The sequence below is a fragment of the Balaenoptera borealis genome (assembly GCF_965194805.1).
Source record: "Balaenoptera borealis genome assembly, chromosome: 11".
Lineage (NCBI taxonomy): Eukaryota > Metazoa > Chordata > Mammalia > Artiodactyla > Balaenopteridae > Balaenoptera > Balaenoptera borealis.
The window spans coordinates 26724279-26730278 of NC_138868.1; the positions used below are offsets into that span (position 1 = coordinate 26724279).

The 6000-nt window shown below is 38.4% G+C and overlaps 1 long non-coding RNA gene across 1 annotated transcript in view; it reads left to right on the plus strand.

Moving 5' to 3' along the window:
• LOC309606599 overlaps positions 1–5590 on the plus strand; it is a 31206-nt gene extending 25616 nt beyond the window's left edge. The window contains exons 2-3 of the long non-coding RNA XR_014231979.1: positions 4285–4334; positions 5440–5590. This is a non-coding gene — a long non-coding RNA (uncharacterized lncRNA). The remainder of the gene's footprint in view (positions 1–4284; positions 4335–5439) is intronic.
• Positions 5591–6000: the final 410 nt, after the last annotated feature.

Genomic DNA, 6000 nt, shown 5'->3' on the forward strand with positions numbered 1-6000 from the left:
GGGGAACGTGATGGGTCTTCAAACAGAAGGGGGAGTATCATATACTGAAATAAGGTGTGGAGGCTTCTGCTGTTTGTGCCTTCCTTTCAGGAAGAGCTAGGGCATGTGGCGAGTTAGGCAACTTAAAGGGCCAGAGTAGAAGGGACCCTTGGGAAAATGAACACTCCAGGGTAATAATAAGCATTCAATAAACATAGTCAGAAACTCACTGAAGTGATCCACATTTTCTCAGCCATATGGATAGTATACATATAATAATAATCGATTTAGCATTAAAGATGCACAGTTCAGCCTCAAACTATAAATTAATGAAATTCGGAACCCTTATATGTTTAACAATAGCACAGAGTAGATAGCAGCTTTATGATGTGATGTGTTGGAATGATGGTTGGATGAATGGATGGGAAACTTCTATCTCCCAAAACATTCTTCCCATTTACCATTCTACCATTACAAATTCCTTCCTAGGGCCAGGGTATCACCACAAACAACCTCTTTTCATATGTAAATAAACCACGCTGAGTAATAACATATTAGTTTCACTAACAAAGGCCATTTCTATAGAGCTGTGCCATTTTCAAAGCATCATCTTGTAAATATTCCGTATCACTTTTCTAACATTTATGGGGAGAGATCAGGGAGGAAATAGGAGCTTTGATGGAGAGCTATGGGAGGACTAATTTGGGAGCAGAGGCCATGGTCAGAGGTGACGGCTAGAGTGGAGAGACGCATCAGAGGGCCCCAGGCATCGCGGGGGCACTCGGGGCCAGCAGGGGCCTGGGAAGGCCAGGAGAGGGAGCGCTGCCAAGGATAGCTGTGCTCCAGGTGACTTCACTACGTCAGCATCTTTACCCCCAGCTCAGAACGAGGAGCTTGCTGACATTCTCTTTGCTGCTCGGCTATATGACTTCGATCTACTCTCTCAGTGAGCTTAGCAGCCCCATGGCCCAGCTATTTCCAGAGGCAAAACCACCATGTATTGATCTCTAGTGGCAAAAATCTGAGACCCTTTATTTGTTGTGGAAGAATATGTTGGGGAGCTATTGAATGATAGCTACAACCGTGGGATTTAGTGACTTAATTCAAGAACTTTCCTTTACCAGTATATGCTTGGATATTTCGTGTGTATTATCTCAGTACTTTAGCACCACTGTCATACTCTCTAAATTCTAGTTATTGGCAGGCATTTTGGGGGTCTTTTTTTCAGTGGTCAAATAAAAAGCTCTATTTTTTAACATAATGTGAGCCTTAATAATGGATAAAACCATTAAAGTGGAGAAAAGACAAAAAAAGAAGAAAACTGTAATAATCATGAGCAGCAATTTTCGGTTTGGTGGGGGTTTTTTTTGGTGCTGGGGCTTCAAATGAATGTCAAAGTAAACATTACTTTGGATAGTTGATCAAATGGAGTGTGTGAGTTTACATATTGATTTGGTAGCGATTATAGTGTTGTTAGGGCCGGGGCTGAAGGGGTTGGGTCACATTCTTTCCATGACATTTTAATGAGCGGTTTAGGGAGTGTGGCTGGTGTGGTGATAGTAAGTGGGGACAAGTGGCAAAGATTAACTCACTGTTCATTTGCCCAAGTGCAGAATTTAATAACTCACTGTGGCTGGTACTGTCAACACAATGGTAGAAAATATAAATTAGATCGTGCTCTATGATATCTTGTATGTAATAACTTCACCTGTTAAAGTATTTTTAAAGGTTTTTGATTGTTAATAATAATCCTTTCCCAATTTTTTCTGTAAGGATCATGTATTATTAACAGTATATTTATATTTTTGTTGAGCTATAATGCACACACCATAAAATTCATCCTTTTAAAACGTGCAGTTCAGTGGGGATTTTTTCCAAAGGGCTGTGCAATCAGTATCCATATATAATTCCAGACCACTTTCGTCAACCCCAAAAGAAACCCCATCCCCATTAGCAGTCACTCCCCAAGTGTTTTTATATTTAATTGACCTACAAATAAAAGGGTAGAAGAAGTTGTTCAAGGATACATCACCCATGAGAATCAGGTACTTAAGATGGACCCTTCAGACGTGTGAGGATGCCACTTTCTCTGATGAGCCAGCTTGTGGCCTGCTCTCGATTTTTTTGATTCTTGCCAAATTTTTTTTAACAGCATGCAAATCTCAGCTGCTCCCGGAGCAGAGAAGAACAATTTGGACAGTGAACAGTTATAAGTGTCGGATAATGAGTGGTGTACAAAGTTTTATATATCATTTTACATCATTCCCTTTCAAAAACATCTTCCCTGGATTTTGATTTATTTTACTGGTTAATAATAATAAAACTTTAATAAGCTACTTACAAAGCCATGGACAGGAGTTTGGAAACTGTAAGTAAAGGATCTAAAACAACATCTGGCCCAAAGCCACTAAACAAAAAATGACTACTGTTACTAACAATGATGATTTGTGCCATGTAATATTTAATTCATAGATATCAAAGGACTTTGTAAACCACTCATTTTCTATTTTTCAGGGGAATTGAGTAAAATCCTAACATGAAAAAAACCTCACAATATGCTAACAGTGTATCGTTATTAGTGAGAGCTACAATCTATTGTCACGTAGTTGACAGTGAATACAACATTTGCATGCCTTACAAAGCAGGTGGCACTAGGATACAATACCAGTAGTGAGTAATCTAAAAATAAGTAACTGAATTATTGCCAAATTATGTAATAAAATTTTAGACAATTGATTCTGTACTTCTGAATATACTGTGAATAAGGAGATACAGCTTTTACTTCAAATACATCCTTCCATACACACACCAAGAAAAAAAGATAACATTTGTTTGAGTTTGCATTCCCTATGGTAGCCAGTAGCTAAATACTGATCTCTACCATTTCTAGAAGTATTTCATGGATTTGAGGGTGTAGCAGTTTTTAAAGATGGCCCCAAATTCTTTGACACTTCTCCCTTCAAGACACGTGGTCTATGTCCCTTCCTTTGAGTATGGGTAGGCTTATGACTACTCTGACCAAAAGAGTACAGAGAAGTGATGTTGTGTGACCTCCAAAACTGGGTCACAAAAGGCCATGCAGATTCTGCCTTGTTCACCGAGACACTGGCTCTTGTAAGAAGTCTGACCCCTCAAGCTGCCATGCTGGAGAAACCTCATGAAGTCATTCTGGTTGACAGTCCCAGCTGAGCCTCGCCTTGCACCCATCCCCGTCAAATCACCAGACATATAAGCAAAGCCATCTTGGATCCTACAGATGAGCCTATCCACCAGCTGAATACCCCCAAGAGAATTCTGTTGACACCACATGGAACAGCCAAGCCCTTCTCGAAATCCTGACCCACAAAATTATGAGGCACAATAAGAAGAGCTGTTGTTCTAAGCCACTAGGTTTCAGGATAGCTTGTTACACAGCAATAATGTCTGCATCATCAGCTACACTGTTGATCCCTTGGATTGATTCTACTGGCTAAACTGATATTCCCTCCCTCCCTCACAGCTCTAAATGTTCTCCAAAGAGCAGCCTTCCCAGAAAGAGACAACTCTTTCAGTTCTAGCTTGCTCTTCCCTCCCTTGCCCTGCCCCATTCTCCATCGTTTTGTTTCTGTTTACTTTGCTCTTGTTGAAGGCCTTTGAATTTATGTCTGACCTGGGTTGTTTTGGTCTCTGAATAGTTCAAACAATATGCTCTAAGGCTTATAGTATGAAAATGCATTTGGAAATTTTACAAAAAGTTAATTTCTTGAAGGATTTAAAAATTCTTTCCACTTATATTTTTCCAATATAGCATAAATGTTCTTGAAAACTTTTCTTTCATTAAATTGGATATTCATCTACAAAGTGAGGTGGAAAACTGAGATCATCACTCTTGATCTCTACTCTTGAAAAATACAGAAAACAGAAAGAGAAAACTGGGATATCAGTTTTCCATGTTTCTAAATTACTATATCTCTTACCCATAAGAGCAAAGGAGGAAAAATCCATGAAACCCAGCCCACGACAATAGATTCTTAGCTAGACAATTCTTTTTTAAGCTTGGAGAAAATTTCAGTTTATATCTTGGCTGAAGGTTTAAGAATTATCCATCTCTAGCCTTATATACAGTCTGAATGATGTAGGAATGAGTTGGTATTGGAGAAAGAATTCTCCTGGATTAGTGGCTAAAGCTTCAGGATATCTTGGGAACATACATGAGGAATCCACACTTCCTCCCATCCTTCCTTGAGAACACAACTAGGCTTTGAGTAAATTTGTGTACATCTTATCAGAGGCGTAGCTGAGTATCTTTTTCTTTTCTTTTAACAGTACAGCTGTGAGTTTCTGGATGATGGCTGATGAATGAAAGCAAAATTTATGTAAGTACAGGAGCTACCCAACTGAATGTGTGTGGGAGAGGGATCAAGGTTATTGGAAGAAAAAAGAGAAGGACAGAAAGAGCTAGTGTGAAAATGAATAAAATAATTTTCTCTTGACCCAAGACAAAGATTATGTTCAACATCATGGTTGCTTCTAATCAGCTAATGTTTGGTTTATTTTTATTCTCCTGGTTGCATTTCTTGAAGAAGGGCAATATATGTGGCTGTCAAAAATTTTTTAAATTTTCTGCTAAGGATTTTGTGTCATTTCATAGAGTCTTCAGTGACCCCACAGGAACCTCACTGAAACTCCTAGGATATGGCATTTAAACTTGGAAGAGACCTTTGATATCATCTAGTCCTTGCTACTCAGTGTGGTCCAAGGGTCAGTAGCATTAGTATCACCTGGGGGCTTGATAGAGGTGCAGAATTTCTAGCATCACAGGAGAACCACTAAGTCAAAGTTACACTTTAAACAGGACACCCAAGTGATTTACATGTATCTACATTAAAGCATGAGAGGCTTGGATGTAGTCCATCTCCTACCCTAGGTAGGAACCAAATAGAACGAATGTCAGTATATCTTGAGATGGTGAAATTATCATTATGATGACAGGTAAAGAGAGTTTAAAGTTCCATTGTCAAGTAGGAAAACAACATTATAAACCAAAACCAATCAGCCAGACAAAACCCACAACAAAATGGTGGGAAACCAAAGAAGATGAATGTAGATACTTTAATGGGAAGAATTCAGAATAGCGTCAAGATAACATGAAAACCAACAAACAGCTGGAGGTGGGGGTCAAGATATAGGAGAGATTGGGAACCACTGGTCCAAGGGAGCAGAGTGACCTGGGCATGATTCTGCACATTTAGTAAACAGGGGACAATTCTCTGATGATTTTCAAACAATCCTGGCTCTCTGGTTTTGTTTGTGGAAATTCCTAACCAGGAAGTCTACAAGAGAAGTCTTTAATAGTACTGAAGTATTTGTTTGTTTGTTTGTTTGTTTGTTTTAGCACAATTTTGTTTGAAGCAAGTAAACCTTGTTTTGGGACTGTTGTAGCAGGTGTTTTTCTTAATCTTTCTCTTTTTTTTTTAAAAGGAGAACTGCTGAGTTCAGAGGAAATGAGCACTCTTTTATTTAAATTTCCTGAGATTAGAGGAAGAACATATTGCCAAACAATGCCTCTTCACTTCAAAACCTCTCCCCATAAATTATTTGAAGATATCTTATTAAAAGTCTGTAAAATTTCCTATTAAGAATGGTTGATTGCAGTCCAGATCATCATAGCTTTGGTGCTTTCCCTGAAATACCACAGCTGTCGGGAAGAAATATATTTTGAGACAAAAGGTTTTGTTTCCCCAGCAATAAATTATTTTAGTGATATCTCAAGATAGATAAAACTTTCACTTATGTTTGAGTGAAGGAAGATCCTACTGATAACTTGTTAAAAAATCTATAAAAAGAATATGAGAATGTAGATGTAGATAGCAAATTAAAATCAGACTTCCTTTAAGTTTAGCAAAGCAATTATTTGTAAAGCCAGTGAAGATTATTATTATGGATAATGAAATGATTTACTGGAATACGTGGAATGACATTCAATATGGCCACATCTCTGCACAACCTCAAGTTGGTATTTTCAACTTTAACCTTGGAGCC